We start from the raw sequence: 16,162 nt of genomic DNA, 5'->3' as shown, positions 1-16,162 counted from the left end.
GACAGCAGATTCCACAAAACCTTTAGATCCAGGGCTCTCAGGAGTGCTAGCCAACCCAGACCATGTCCAAGAAAGGGAAAGGCACTTGTGGGATGTTCAGTACTATGCACTTTGACCAGGGGAGGGGGGGAGGGAAAGCGAGAAGGGGGAGGCACAGGGCACCATTTGCTGCTCTGCCTCAGGCAGCAAAACAACCAACCTTGCTAGCAATCATACAAACAAGACTTTAGGTAGTAGGTGGCACTAGGAAGTTATGTATGTGTTGATCATTCATGTGGCGCACAGGGAAAAGGCAGCTGGAGGCAGAAGTGCCGGGAACGTTTTTTGTACAGCATTAGCTGAACTGTTGCTGTTTGCAGGCCCTTCTTGCAGACATGTGGCAGGACATCCTGCAGAGTGTCCGGTGAGTGTAAAGAGGAGGTGGCAGGCGATGCTCCCGGGGAGCTGATGGGGTGGGATGGATTGGAGTTGATATTTGGCTTGGAAGCAGCTCAGAAATATACGAGGCTCATCTAACTGCTGGCTGGAAACCTTTAAAAACCAGAGCAGCCAATCCAGTTAACTTGCATAGGAATTAGAGCTATATGGCAGGTCAAACTTAATTTTTTTTTATTGTGGAGCAATTACTAGCTACCAGCCCAGTCAGGAAATCACAGTCATGTTTTAAGGAGATTAGAATACCTACTCCCTGCACAAACATGGATAGAAACGAGATGGGGGAACCCTCCATTTTATTCTTTTCAACCATCCTGATAAAGTATAGAAGCAAGTAATTATCAGGATGGTAACCTCTTTCACTGGCTGCCTGTATGTTTCCGAGTTCGATTCAAGGTGCTGGTTTTAACCTATAAAGCCTTACACAGTTTGGAATCACAATACCTGATGGAATGCCTCTCCCGACACGAATCTACCCGTACACTACGCTCAACATCCAAGCCCCTTCTCCGGGTGCCTACTACAAGGGGAAGCTCAGAGAATGGCAACAAGCGAGAGGGCCTTCTCAGTGATGGCCCCCAAATTATGGAATGATGCGTTTGACAAGGTGTGCCTGGCGCCAACACTGTTATCTTTTTGGCGCCAGGTCAGGACTTTCCTCTTCTCCCAGGCATTTTAGCATGTGTTTTTAAATTGTTTTTAAAAAATGTTTTTAAATTTGTATATTTGTTTTTAATGTTTTTAATTGTTGTAAACTGCCCAGAGAGCTTCAGCTATGGGGCGGTATATAAATGTAATAAATAAATAAATAAATAATAAACCATAAACTCTTATTTTCTATGCACACTTAACTGGATTAGCTGCTTTGGTTTTAAAGCTCTCTACTTAGCAGTTAGGTCACTTAGATGTGCTGAGAGGAAAGGGATATGCTAGGTTATTTCAAATATCTCTCAAAGGATGGGCTGAATGGACCCTAGCCTGCGTTTATCTGATTAGCCTCTTTTCAAATTATCCAGTAGCTATTTGGACATCACAGGATGGCTGGTGTTGTTGTTTTCAGCTGTTCAGAATTTTCAAATATTAATAGTGCCCAGAAATCCTGAGAGCAAACAAATAAAGACAGATAGCAAAGTACTACCCTCTGTTCCTCTAATCAGAATCATAGGTGGCATGGGGCTGTGTGTGAGGGGAGCCATCCCCCCAGCAAGTAACTCACCCCCACATTGCTGGGGTTACTTGAAGGAAATATATATTCAGTTATAATTTGTATCTAAAAAGTACATCTTATAACTAGAAATTAAAATAAAGCTGCAATCCTGAGCATGCTTTCTTTAAAGTTAATTCCATCAAAATCAATAGGACTTACCACAGAGAAAATATGTTTTAGGATGGAAGTGTGAATGTAATATAGACCATTATTTATTATACAGCCACAAGAGTGACTGTATACTGTAGCCAGAGTGGATTTTTCACATTCCGCAATGTTAAATTGAAAATACCCCCATGCCATTCTGATGCTTCCCATAAGCTCATTTCAAAACAAAACCTTACAAAACTTATAGTCCTGAACTCAGAAGTGCTTGCTTAATAACCCTGTCAATTTCTATGGTGATAAACAAAACAGTCAGAAAGAATCTAGAGTTCAAAGTCTAAAGACAGAGAAAAAAAACCAGACCCCTGTTGGACTTTTTTTATCTCAGAGTTCTCATAATCTGTTGAAATTCATTAAAAACCAGCCATGTTCACAGAATACCTGTAATCCTGTTACTGACCTTGTGCCATATTCTGACCTTCATCTTCTGCAGTTTAAAAGTTAAAAAATGCCTAGCTGATTTTTAATTAATTTTGGGTAGGAGGCTACATGTGCCTGCTGTAGAATAAAAAGATGGGGGAAACCCTGAAAAGCAGGGTTCAAATCCCTACACAGTCATGAAGCTCACTGGTGACCTTGGGCCAGTCACTGCCTCTTAGCCTCAGAGGAAGGCAATGGTAAAGCCACCTCTGAATACTGTTTACCATGAAAACCCTATTCATAGGGTCGCCATAAGTTGGGATCGTCTTGAAGGCAGTCCATTTCCATTTTCAAACATGATTGCACAACAATAAATCCCACTGAACTCAAAAAGTATGCAACTGATCAAACCCACCCTCCCTTTTCCTCCCTCCTATCCCCTCCCTCTTGCACCTACAATCCCCTCCCACTTCCCCTACAATCACCTCCTTCCCCCTCCCCACCCCCCTCCTCTCCATGGTCAGTTTTACCTATCTTAAGCATGATCGCACAGGAGTAAATACCATTGAACTCACTAAGCATGCAAATCATAGAATCACAGAATCATAGAATCATAGAGTTGGAAGGGGCCTTGTAGGCCATCAAGTCCAACCCCCTGCTCACAGCAGGACATCCACAGCTAGAGCATCTCCCGCAGATAGCTGTCCAGCCTCTGCTTGAAGACATCCAGCGAAGGGGATCCCACCACCTCCCTAGGCAGTCGGTTCCATTGCCGAACTGCCCTTACTGTCAAGAAGTTCCTTCTAATGTCCAATCTGAATCTACGCTCCTGCAACTTAAAATCATTAGACCTAGTCCTCCCCTCTGGGGCAGCAGAGAACAAATCTGTACCCTCCTCTATGTGACAGCCCTTCAGGTACTTAAAGAGTGCAATCATGTCACCCCTCAGCCTTCTCTTCACCAGACTGAACATGCCAAGTTCCTTCAACCTTTCCTCATAAGACTTGTTCTCCATACCGGCTATCATCCTCGTCGCCCTCCTCTGAACCCGCTCCAACTTGTCTATATCTTTCTTAAAAAGAGGAGCCCAGAACTGAACGCAGTATTCCAGATGAGGCCTGACTAATGCAGAATATAGTGGGACTATTACTTCCCTCGACCTGGAAACTATAGCTCTGTTTATGCAGCCCAAAACCGTGTTTGCCTTTTTTGCCGCAGCATCACACTGCTGGGTCATGTTCAACTTGCAATCCACCACAATTTCAAGGTCCTTCTCACACACACTACTGCTAAGCCGGGTATTTCCCATCCTGTACCCGTGCATTTTGTTTTTGTGGCCTAAATGCAGAATCTTGCATTTGTCTTTACTGAATTTCATTTTATTAATTTCAGCCCAATTGCCTAGTCTATCCAGGTCCCTTTGGATTTTATTTCTGTCTTCCATTGTGTTAGCTATCCCTCCCAGTTTCGTATCATCCGCAAACTTCATAAGGCTTCCCTCCACCCCGCCATCTAAGTCATTGATAAAAATGTTGAAGAGTATCGGCCCCAGGACAGAACCCTGTGGCACTCCACTCGAAACCTCCTTCCTTCAAATGATCAAACCTGCTCTCCCCTGCCCCTTCCTATGCCCCTTCCCCTCCAATCCCCTCCTTCCCATCCCTTTCTCCTTCCCTCTCCTCTCCCCTCCCCCTGCTCCTCCCCCATAGTCAGTTTTACCTGTCCTAACCATGATTACATAGGAGTAGATCTCATTCAACTCAATAAGCATGCAAATGATCAGACCTGGCTCTTCCTCTCCTCTTCCTTCCTCCTCCCCTCCCCTCTCCCTTTCTCCTTTCCTGCCCACTCCAGACGTTCCTCCCTCCCCCCCCATCAGTTTTACCTATCTTAAGCATGATTGCACAGGAGTAAATCCCACTGAATTCAATAAACATGCAAATGATCAAACCTGTCCTTCTCTACCCCACCCCTCCTTACTGCTCCCATCCCCCTCCTCCCCTCTGCCCCTCCCCCTTCTCCTCCCTCCCCATCCCGTGGTCAGTTTCACCTATCCTAAACATGATTGCACGGGAGCAAATCCCACTGAACTCAATAAGCATACAAATGATCAATCCGTTCTCAGCAAGCTTGCAGAGGATCCCATATCTTACCTCCTGGATTAAAAAGCAGAGAAATCCACTAATAGGCAAAAAACCTTGCAGTTTAAGAACATACCTATAGCCCATAGCTATTTCTATAAAACTTTAAAAAGCAGGGAAATTGGGCAGCTATAGTGAATGCACTAGGGGAGCAGGAGACCTGACTTCCTCTCTGAGATACTGTACTGCCCTACAAATTGGTCAAAATGCAAACACAATTTGGGTTGGTCTTTCACAGTCCAATCCACTTCCTGTGTAGCTTGGAACAATTTGGTAACATATGCCTCCGAGCATATGGTGAGTGGTGGCAATACCTGCAATCAGCCCAAAGAATAGAAACAAGACATGTGCTGTGCTGATCTTGTTTTAGCAGGGAGGAAGCAACGTTATTAAGACAGTTGACATAGTTCAGATAGTCACTTTAAATATGTCTGATTTACTTTGCAATTTTAGTGAAGTTTCCTATAGGAAATCATTTTCTTTTGCTTCTATTTCTGTGAATATGTGAAGTACAGCAACACTTTGCAAAATTTACACTAAAAAAAGTCCCAAAACAATTGTGGAATAATGGCACTCATAGTCTCCAGTGGACATCTGGAGTGTCTCCGTTTGCACAAGATGAACCAATGGGACGTGAAATATATTCTAGCAAAATTCTAGGTGTGCTCTATGTTTTTAATTAACTGTGCTCACCTTGCCTTAAATGAAGTGGTTTAAACATAGCAGGCTGAAACTATTTTATTTATTTATTTATTTTAAAATATTTCTAACCCGCCCTTCTACCCTATAATAGGGCACTCAGGGAGGCTTACAAAAATAAAATGAAACACATCCATAATAAACTTGTAAGCAGTAAAATCACAAAAAACATTAAAATAAAAATACATAAAATACAATTAAAATACATAAAATACAATACATATATATATACACACATATATACATATATATAGGGAGTGGTACTAAAGGGAGTACAAAGGTAAAACTTAACATAGAAGGCATAAAATCAGTGTCAGGCTCTACCTTCAGTCCCTCCCAAAGGCTCTCTGGAACAAGATGGTTTTCAGAAGTCTCCAGAAAACCAACAGGGAGGGAGCAGAGCGGACTTCTTGGGGTAGAGTATTCCAAAGCTTGGGGGCCACAGCTGAAAAAGCTCTCTCCCACGTGCCTGTAAGTCAAACGTCTTTTATTCCAGGCATGCAGAGGAGACCAGAGGCAGATTATCTTAAATCCTGGGCAGGTACATATGGGCGTAAGTGGTCCCTCAGGTATATTGGTCCAAGGCTGTTTAGGGCTTTAAAGGTCAGAACCAGCACTTTGAATTGGGCCCGGAAACAAATTGGGAACCAGTGGAGTCGATAAAGCACAGGGGTGATATGCTCCCTGCGCAGTACTCCAGTTAACATTCTGGCTGCTGCATTTTGAACCAACTGCAATTCCTGAACCGTTTTCAAAGGCACCCCACATAGAGTGTGTTACAGTAATCAAGCCTCGATGTCAACAATGCATGTGTCACTGTGGCCAAGTCAACTGCCTCCAGGAATGGACGCAGCTTGTAGACCAGTTTGAGTTGGCCACCTGATATTCAAGGGGCAGGAAAGAGAGACAAGCTCTGGTGCTAGATTAAATTTATTGTGAGCTCGACACATTTCAGAACTTGTCCTTCTTCAGGGGCTACAAACATTAAAACAGGCTCAAATCAATATCATGGAGATAACACTGTGGTCTTAAACATAAACAGAATATAATATTTTAGAGACCACACTCCATATGACTCATTTAACAAACATTTAGAAGACATAATAAAAATTTTAAAATGTTGTCATTATATTATATCCTTAAACTTTGACATAATACTGACACCTTAAAAAACTGTACTGTGTGACTCAAAAGGGACACAATCTTGTGCTAGCCGTGGCAAGACAGCTTCATCATAACACTCTCAACCCCTCCCCAGGAAAACAGAAGGAAATGGCCCTGTACTGACCTGTGGAGATCAGTTTTTCTCTTTACTGTCAGGCAATGCACATTCTCTGAACAGGCCCACGCTAAACACAAACTGAACTCAAATGCTGATAGTATCCATGGGGTATGTGTAAATCATCTCAGCTGTGCAATCACTGTGCTTGCAGATGATACTGGTCCAGCTGATACTTACAGTGACTGACTGGCAAGCATAATGGTTACAGAGAGTCAGCCAAGTTTCATAAAGACCCTTGGTTTTGATATTATTTAAACTCAGAGAAATCCAACTCCTCATTTAACCCTAAAGGTACCAGACTTTTCAAGGAGGTGATCCAAAATAATTCCCTCCTGCTGAGTAGTCTGTTATTACGCACAACTCTTTCAATGGCCCAAAATGTTATATCGTTTGCCTTGTGTTGTTTCTCAACAAAATGTCTAACCAACGGAGCACCCATTCTTTGATGTCTTAAATTGCACAGATGTCCCCCAGTTCTAAGTTTTAGTGGTCTCGATGCCTTCCCAACATAAATCCGATTGCAGGGGCAGGAAATGAGGTAAATTACTCCTGCAGAGTTACAAGTCAAGAAATATTGGATATAAATGTGCTTTCCAGTGTTGGGATTAGCAAAGAATTTTTTCTTTTGAGTAAATCTGCAGTACAGTGGCCACATGGATATTGTCCTGTTGGATTAGATGTGTGAAAAATCATGGGTTGACACTTGTTGACACCGCTCCTTGCATGCTTGGTGTAGATCAACCAGTCCTTAAGATTTCTTGTTCTTTTAAATGCTAGTCTCCCAGCACCACTTTCTGGGTCCTGTCCATCAGGTAGGACTGGAGCCACTGTAAAATAGTGCCTGCCAATCCCATCCCAGCTAGACAGCCCAGAAGGATACCATGGTCGATCTTATCAAAGGCCGCTGAGAGGTCCAGCAGCACAAACAGGGATGCACTCCCCCTGTCTGATGCCTGGCATAGGTCATCAAGCAGGGCGACAAAGGCAGTCTCTGTCCCATGACCAGGCTGGAAGCCTGACTGAAAAGGGTCTAGATAGTCCAATTCATCCAGGAAAACTTGGAGCTGAGCAGCCATTACCCTCTCAATCACCTTGCCCAGAAAGGGGAGATTAGAGACTGGGCAGAAGTTGTTGAGATCTGCAGGGTCTAACGAATGCTTTTTTAACAGAGGTCTTATCACAGCCTCCTTCAACAACGTTGGCATCTTGGGCAGGCTAAGTTTGTTTTTTCCAACAGCTAGACTCATTGCTGAAGTAGCAACATATTGTAATCAGTCTGATTTTACATCAAACTGCAGTTTCAGATTCAACTGTTAATTGTCATGGCCCCGTCAGAGGACTCCTCAGATGAGGACGACTCGGGAGTAACAGCAGCAGACCCAGGAGCAGCAGACTCAGAAGGAGACATGGAGGAGCCTCCTGAGAATCCAGCTCCTTCTCCCCCTCAGCTGCAGAGCACCCCAGATACAGCAGAGTCCCTGCAGCCAGACACAGACAGTGAACAGGATACTCCCCCCTCACCTGCAGAACGTAGACAGCAGAAGGTCAGGCAGAAGAGAGGCAGGCCTGTCTCCTTAAGGCCCAAACGCTGAGGACTCACACCTGCTGTCAACCTTGCTCTTTATAAGGCACACCTTGGCTGCAGCTTGTTGCTGACTGCAACGTCAGGCGTGGCTTGTGTGTTCCTAGTTTCCTGGCACCCTCTTTCGGACTGACCCCTTGGCACTTGATCCCGGACCTCTACTGACCTCACTTCTGGACTCCTGACTCGGCAAGTATGCTTTGGACAAGCATGGCCCTTATCAGCTCCCCTCCTCCTAGACCTGGCAGATTTATGACCAGACTGCCAGCTAAGGACTTTGCTTCCCTGCCAACCACCCAGGAATTTCCAGCCCCCCACCGGCACTGCTGACGCAGTGTAGAGCTGACATTAATGCACCCAAAATAGAAATAGAACATAACCTCCAATATGAAACACAAAAGGCTGTCTTCACCATCATATGACACTGACCAATAAAAAGGCTTTGAAATTAATAAAAATAAATTTGACACAGGTTTCTAGGGTGAATAGTGAGGAAAATAAAATGTTATAGATTAGATTCTCTGTAGAAACAATAGTAACACAGGAATGAAGCAAAGTAAGAAGAACCCCAACAAACATACAAAAATGTAATTCTCCACCTTTGGAGATGGCAGGTATTGCCACCACTCACCATATGCTCAGAGGCACATGTTACCAAATTGTTCCAAGCTACACAGGAAGGGGATTGGACTGTAAAGATCAACCCAAATTGTGTTTACATTTTGACCAATTTGTAGGGCAGTACAATATCTCAGAGAGGAGGTCAGGTCTCCTGCTCCCCTGGTGTATTCACTATAGCTGCCCAATTTCCCTGCTTTTTAAAGTTTGATAGAAATATCTGTGGGTTATAGGTACGTTCTTAAACCGCAAGGGTTTTTGCCTATTATTGAATTTTTTCAGAACTCTTAACGCATGGAACAAAACTTGCCCCCCCCCATGCACTTTCTTTGTCTCCCTCCGTCCCAATATTTCTGGTATCACCACTGATTCCAACAAATATTTTACTTTATTACTGAAGTTGTAACCATAAAAAAGAATGATGAAAATGTATAAAGAATTAACGAATTCATATTATATGACCTTGAATACATAACCTCAGCTTATCTTTTATTTCAGAACTCATTTTTGTTCTATTAATTTACATTATGTTACTATTTTAAATCCTGTTTCCAGGGAGATTTGCAGGTGCTCACCATCTTTGGCACATAGCTTCTCTTTTGGCCTCTTCCTCACAAAATTTTGCATGCCTTTCTAGGTCTTATGACTCACCCCAGAGAAATGTGATTGCAGCTTCTTGCGCACTAGGAGGTGGAGGCCTCCTGGTCTACTGGCTTCTGTCTAGGCAGAGGATGAAGACCCTAGAAATGGGAAATGGATGGTGGGGCTCTGGTGAGAGGCCACCAACGGACAAAGAAGATAAAGGAATTAGACCTTTCCAAGTAAAAACATCAGAGAAGGAAATCCAGGTACCAGTGGGAATTTGGGAAGACGAATATAGAAAGGAGACATGCATAAGATTAGTTTAGTAATACTACTATTTATCACTTACCTCATACTTTTATATTTACAATTTTTATTATGTTTTAACCTGGTATGTCACACATCACATTTTGTAGGAGAACAAAATCTAAGATATAATGACAAAAGTGACAGCAAGTCTGGGACTCAGACCCATCCAGCTGTCTGATTTGGTGAACCGTTTACAATTTATTAATATGTGAAGCAAATCTTAGGCCAACAGCAAACCAACATAGGAAATTAAACAGGAAATAAAATGTAAATGTATTGCCTTCAAGTCGATTCCGACGTATGGTGACTCTATGAATAGGGTTTTCATGAAGCTGAGAGGCAGTGACTGGCCCAAGGTCACCCAATGCGCTTCATGGCTATGTGGGGATTCGAACCCTGGTCTCCCAGGTCGTAGTTCCTTTCTGTCTCCCATGCTCTTTAACATCTATATGAAGCTGCTGGGAGAGGTCACCTGGAGATTTGAAGTTCAATGTCATCACTATGCCAATGACACACAACTCTCTCTCTCACTACCACCTGATTGCCAGGAGGGAGTGCTCATCCTAAACCAGTGCCTTGAGGCTGTGAAGGGCTGGATGTGGGTTAACAAACTGAAACTTAATCCAGACAAGACGGAAGTGTTGCTGGTCAAGAGAAACCTGTGCCAGGGACAGGGCTGCCACCTATTCTGGATGGGGTTGCACTTGCCTTGTAGGAGGAGGTCTGCAGTTTGGGAGTCCTCCTGGATCCTGCCCTGCTGCTTGAATATCAGGTGGCTGCGGTAGCCAGGAGTGCTTTGGCTGACTCAAACTAGTCTACCAGCTGCGCCCATTCCTGGCAGCAGTTGACCTGGCCACAGTGACACTGACGGGAATTTTGTAGTTCGTTGGACTGGGGGTCCTTGAGGGAATTAAAGACATAGGCTTGCAGCAAAAAGGTAGATCTTTTTTGGATGACAAGTGTAGGCTTGGTCAGTCTCCCTCTGAGTGAGTGGATAACTGCAACATGACACTGGTTCCCTGGGGATTTTATACATTTCAGGACAAAGACTTTAGCATGTACTGATCAGTATAACATACACATTTCAGTATTACATAGACATTGCATAGTTATTGCATAGGCTACATTATGTTCTAGTTAATTTAGCAATGTTCAGAACTTCCCATCCCAGAACATTTTTGCTGTGAGTACTAAAGCTAATGAGGTAAGCAATTAAAAAATGTAAGTGTACTTCCTTCAAGTCGATTCCGACTTATGGCGACCCTATGAATAGGGTTTTCATGAGGCTGAGAGGCAGTGACTGGCTCAAGGTCACCCAGTGCTCTTCATGGCTGTGTGGGGATTCGAACCCTCATCTCCCAGGTCCTAGTCCAACACCTTAAACACTACACCACACTGGCTCTCTCCTAAGCAATTTAGGTAAGCATTTTAGCTACTGCAATTTTTCCTACGTTTTGGAGAGTACAGAGATGTTCAGTGTCTATTCAGTATTATCTTAATTGTTTAGAGTTCTGGCTGTTCCATACAAACCAAAACAGTTAGGGAAGACAGCTCCAAGAAGAAAAGCGTTCTGGTTGGCTACTAAACTTATAAAATGTTAAAGTAAACTGTTAAAATGTTATAAACCTTTATAGCTTTATAAAAGAATATATTTTGCTTACTGTTTGTATATAAAGAATTTCCCCAACAATACCTCCCATTACCCATCTGTACACGAGGAATAATCCTGCCTAAATCTCACCCCCCACACACACACAAAGCTGGAGATGTGCAGGCAAAGTCTTCATTCCAGCCAGAAGCACACTGTTCTGAATACTGTTCCTTAGGCCGTAGAAAGCACAATCCTTTGTGCACACAACACTCCTAACCCCAAAGACATGTTGGGTAGAATATATGGTAGAATACCTTTGATTCTCGAAGCCTTAGGGAATTATTAATGGAGGTAAGGATATGTCCTTCGGGTATCAGTGTGTTTTTGAAAGTATTTTGGAGTCTCCCTTTCTCTCTTTAGGATTTGTACCAGCGTCTTGATCAAGCCCGCTACACGCCACCACTGGAGGGGGCTGCCTTCAACTATGGTTTCAACTCCAACTATCTGCAGAGGGTGATCTCCTATTGAAGGAATCAGTTTGACTGGCAAAAACAAGTTAAAATCCTCAACCAGTACCCACATTATAAGACTACCATTGAAGGTGAATTCTTCCTCCATTGAACCACACACCAATCTCTCTCGTTCTGGGGCTAATCCTTTCAGTCAACCCCCTTACCATTTTTCAGTTAGCTTTCTTTGCTACAACTCGTGCTTTAACGTTGTCTGTTGGATTTCTGACAGGGATTGAAGTTCATTTTGTCCATGTGAAACCATCTCGCACCCCGAAAGGTCAGGCTCCCAGGCCTTTGCTGATGGTGCACGGCTGGCCTGGCTCCTTCTACGAATTCTATAAAATCATCCCACTGCTTACTGACCCTGCTGGTCATGGATTGAGTGGTGAAGAGATGGCCTTTGAGGTCATCTGTCCATCCATCCCAGGCTATGGCTTCTCCGAGGCCCCCCACCAGCAGGGTGAGCAGCAGAATAAACCTACAAGAGACTTTTCTAAGTCACGTTTTTAATTAAAAGTTGTGATAGATCTCTTATATTTTCTCCCAACTGACAGGCTTTGATTCAGTGGCTGCTGCTCGAGTCTTTCACAAGCTAATGCAGAGACTGGGCTTTCAGGAATATTACTTGCAGGGTGGAGACTGGGGCTCCCAGATCACCACAATTATGGCCCAGATGCTGCCAAAGTAAGTGTGTAAGATCCTTCTCTCCATCTGAGATCTTTACATATTTCTAATTATTCCACACAGATTATTGTCTTGCATGTATCCATATATTATAAAGCTGAGGTCATCTAGACAACATGATCTTCCTTAGTATAATTTGGACTACTGAATTGCAAGGGCTATCAATTTCAAGGAGGGCTTCTGGACATTATAATGAGCATCTATTGTCAAAGAGGGATTCAAGAAAATAATTGAGAACAGAAACATAGGTTGTAGAATCCATTCTCCATGAAGAACCAATTTATGTCCGTAAGAAAATCCAGAATTAGTTCCTAACTGAACTTGTGGGAAACAACTGAGAATGTCAGCTCACACAAGGACCAGTATTACAAGCAGTAATAAATAAAAGCAATTTGTCCCTGCCTGTGCATGCAACAGATGATCACATTTCTCCCCTGGATGTCAACGCTCCCAGGTCTTTTGTCATTGTCCTTTTATATTTGTTGCTTCTGTCCCTGATGCCATCCTAAACACATTTACCAGTAAGTTTAGGATAGTTTTGATGTTTTCTTTTCTTGGTTTCAGATCTGTGAAGGGGCTTCATCTGAACATGGTCTTCCTAACCAAAATTGGTTTCAGTGGCCTGATGGGTTTACTACTTGGAGCCTACACACCATGGCTGGTGGGCCTCACCTGGGAAGACTCCCGCCGTTTATTCCCATATTTTGAGAGACATCTGTATGATCTCTTGCGGGAAACTGGCTACTTGCACATCCAGGCCACCAAGCCAGACACAGCAGGTTTGTGATCTTAAATCCTTGTGGCAGTGCAGGGCCAATACAAGATCTTCAGTCTTGTAAAACACCCTATGAAAAGAGGCATTCCAATCTCTCACATATGGGATGCATGTTCTGAAATTATACTTGCTACAGCATGTGTGAATAACTGCAACAGATTAGATGGTAATGGATATGTCATCCTCTATTGAAGATAATTTTATGTTACAAACATAAAGGAGGGCAAGGTAGTATATACACATAGATCTCTTTCACCCATTTCTATAGACAACAAAAATAAGAACTGATTATAAGTACACAGGGTTTACACAGCAAGATCCTCTGGCTACAAGTTTGCTTGGAGAAACGAGAGAGAACATGAACTGGCTGGCACCATAGGTAAAAGTCAGCAGCAATCCCTATGCTCACAATGACCACTGTTCCAGCCAAATAAAGAAGAATTGGTCCCTTGCAGTTCAGACATCCAGAATGAGATGGTATGAAATTAGTTGAACCCAAAGCCCTCATCCTCCCTTGGTTCCCTGAGCAAGTTTCCTCAGGCCCAGTTTCTAGCCAGAGGCAGTGCAAGCGACTGATCTGAAAGCTTATTATGCTCCTTTGACATACCAGGTTGTGGATTGAATAATTCTCCTGTGGGACTCGCTGCATACATCCTCGAAAAATTCTCCACCTGGACAGATAAGTCATTCCGGAACATGGACGATGGGGGTCTGGAAAGGTCTGTGCCACAAGTGTAAAAGAGGATGGGGAGACTCTTTACAATGCAACTGCTGGCTTAAAATGGGAAGGTGGGGGGAGAAGTTTTCATCTCAAATGGCAAGGTTGGGTTGTAATTTAGTATTTTAATCTGGTAGCGTCCTCTCAGTATTCTCTATACTCACCTGAAAGGTAGCAGGTCATTAACTCACTCCTAATCTGTATAGGTGGAACAAATTGTGGCCAACTGCCAAAACTATGATGGTAACGCTACGCTAATGTTTTTGACTCCCCTATTTAGGAAATACTCTCTTGATGACCTTTTGACCAATGTCATGATTTACTGGGTCACTTCCTCCATTGTGTCATCAATGCGCTTTTACAAGGAGTATTTTTCCAAGAACCCCAGTACTACTCCAGATGCCAGGTAAGGAAGACGTACTAGATGTTGCTGTAAGATAAACCACCCCACTGCAAACATACTCTAAATATTATTTTAAGACATTTTTACATGTCATGTTGCCTGCCTCTGCTATATCTCGCTTTGTCCTACTATTGGTACTATCACCGTAATATAAGCACAATGTATTTAGATCTGACCTTAGCAAAAAAAGTATCTTCCCTAAAACTTGTTGGAATAGTTCACATTCTGTAGCTGAAAGCAACAAATTTGCTTTCAAAAGCAAGTTATATCTGAAGTTTTGAAATCTTCTATGCTTCAGTCCCAATGGCACAAAGGAGTTCACTAAATTGTAGCCCATGTTTTAAGATGCTTAAACTGTTCACAGTGAGAACACAGAAGTCCACGGTGGCTTCTTTCCCAATTTCCCAAGCTATCACAAAGCCCATTGTCTCTATGAAGCAGGGGGAAAGACGTCACACCCAACTCGTGCAACCCATCAGCAAGAAGAGAACTGTGTAGCCCTTGTGGTTGCCAATATAACTTGAGCAAGATACAAGATTTCTAACCATTTCACTAGTAAAGCCGTATTATTCCTGCCATAGGACATCAGGGCACTTTACAGGATAATAAAGTGCAACCAATCACAAAATGATAATTAAAACATTTGAAAGTGCAAATATCATAACGCAGCATACAAAAGATACAGTTGGACTCCAGATCACATTTACGTCCCAAAAGTCTAAATGAACAAATGAGCCTTCAATGGACGTCTGAATATCATCAATTTGGGAGTCAGACGTTCCACAAGGAGGGAATTCCAGGTGCCATCACAGAGGAGGCCCTGTCTCCTGTCACTACATAGCAGGTTATACCCAGCAAAGGACCACGAGCAGGTCTCCCACTGGGGTTCTCAAAGCATGAGTCAGCAGGCATTGCAAGAGCTGCTCCTTTAAACGCTTAGACCCCAGGTTTTGGGCTTTGTATACCCATACTAACATCTTGAATGAGGCCCTCTAGCTCACAGTCAGCCAGTGCAGGATTCAGCCTTGCGATCCCATTTTACTGCCTGCTGCATTCTGTGCTACCTGCAGCTTCTGGGCCATCATCAAGGATAGCCACACATGGAGCACACTGTAATTATCCAGTTGTGAGGTTACTGGAAATCAGGCTGCTCCAGTCCAGAAATTGCTTTACTGGTCAAACAGCCATAGCTGGACATAGGCACCTGAAGTTTGCATACATAGTAAAAATTGGAAAAGATAAAGGAGACCATGATGGGTGGCTTTGGAAGTACATGGTGAATCTAACATGCCACAGACAGTAGCGGGGTTTCCTAAGCAAAAATGTATCATAGTTTCTATGTTACCCAGTAAGCTCTTGAAAAGAGATGGTGTCTTCTACTACAGGCTTGGAGTTTATGTTCCTACTGGTATTGCTGCCTTCCCCAATGAACTTACTCATAGCCCACATTCCTGGGCAAAGAAGAAGTTTAAGAACATTGTCACCTACACCTACATGGCACAGGGCGCACATTTTCCTGCGTTTGAGGAACCAGAGCTCTTAGCTCAAGACTTCAGGCAGTTTGTGAAGAAGGTGGAACGTTTGTAAGTTAACATTCAATGGCACAAGCTTTGCAGAGAGCGCTATGAACCAAGAGTTAGAAGCTTTCGGACAACTTAAAGTACTTAAAGCATTTATTACTACTTAAGCTTTGGACAGACAAGGGTTTTCTATGAGAAGCTGGCTGCTGCAGCCATACAAAACAAGGGGGAAAGAAGAATCTTATTCACATTAAAGCATAAGAACATAAGAAAAGCCTGCTGGATCAGGCCAGTGGCCCATCTAGTCCAGCATCCTGTTCTCACAGTGGCCAACCAGGTGCCTGGGGGAAGCCCGCAAGCAGGACCCGAGTGCAAGAACACTCTCCCCTCCTGAGGCTTCCGGCAACTGGTTTTCAGAAGCATGCTGCCTCTGACTAGGGTGGCACAGCACAGCCATCATGGCTAGTAGCCATTGATAGCCCTGTCCTCCATGAATTTGTCTAATCTTCTTTTAAAGCCATCCAAGCTGGTGGCCATTACTGCATCTTGTGGGAGCAAATTCCATAGTTTAACTATGCG

The 16,162-nt window shown here is 43.4% G+C and overlaps 1 pseudogene; it reads left to right on the top strand.

Moving 5' to 3' along the window:
- Positions 1-268: 268 nt before the first annotated feature.
- On the top strand, positions 269-15,905 carry LOC133383674 (epoxide hydrolase 1-like; annotated as a pseudogene).
- Positions 15,906-16,162: the final 257 nt, after the last annotated feature.

This window comes from Rhineura floridana, chromosome 4, assembly GCF_030035675.1.
Source record: "Rhineura floridana isolate rRhiFlo1 chromosome 4, rRhiFlo1.hap2, whole genome shotgun sequence".
Classification (NCBI taxonomy): Eukaryota; Metazoa; Chordata; class Lepidosauria; order Squamata; family Rhineuridae; genus Rhineura; species Rhineura floridana.
Note: the sequence above shows the minus strand (reverse complement) of the source record. Positions and strands in the feature narration are given on the sequence as shown.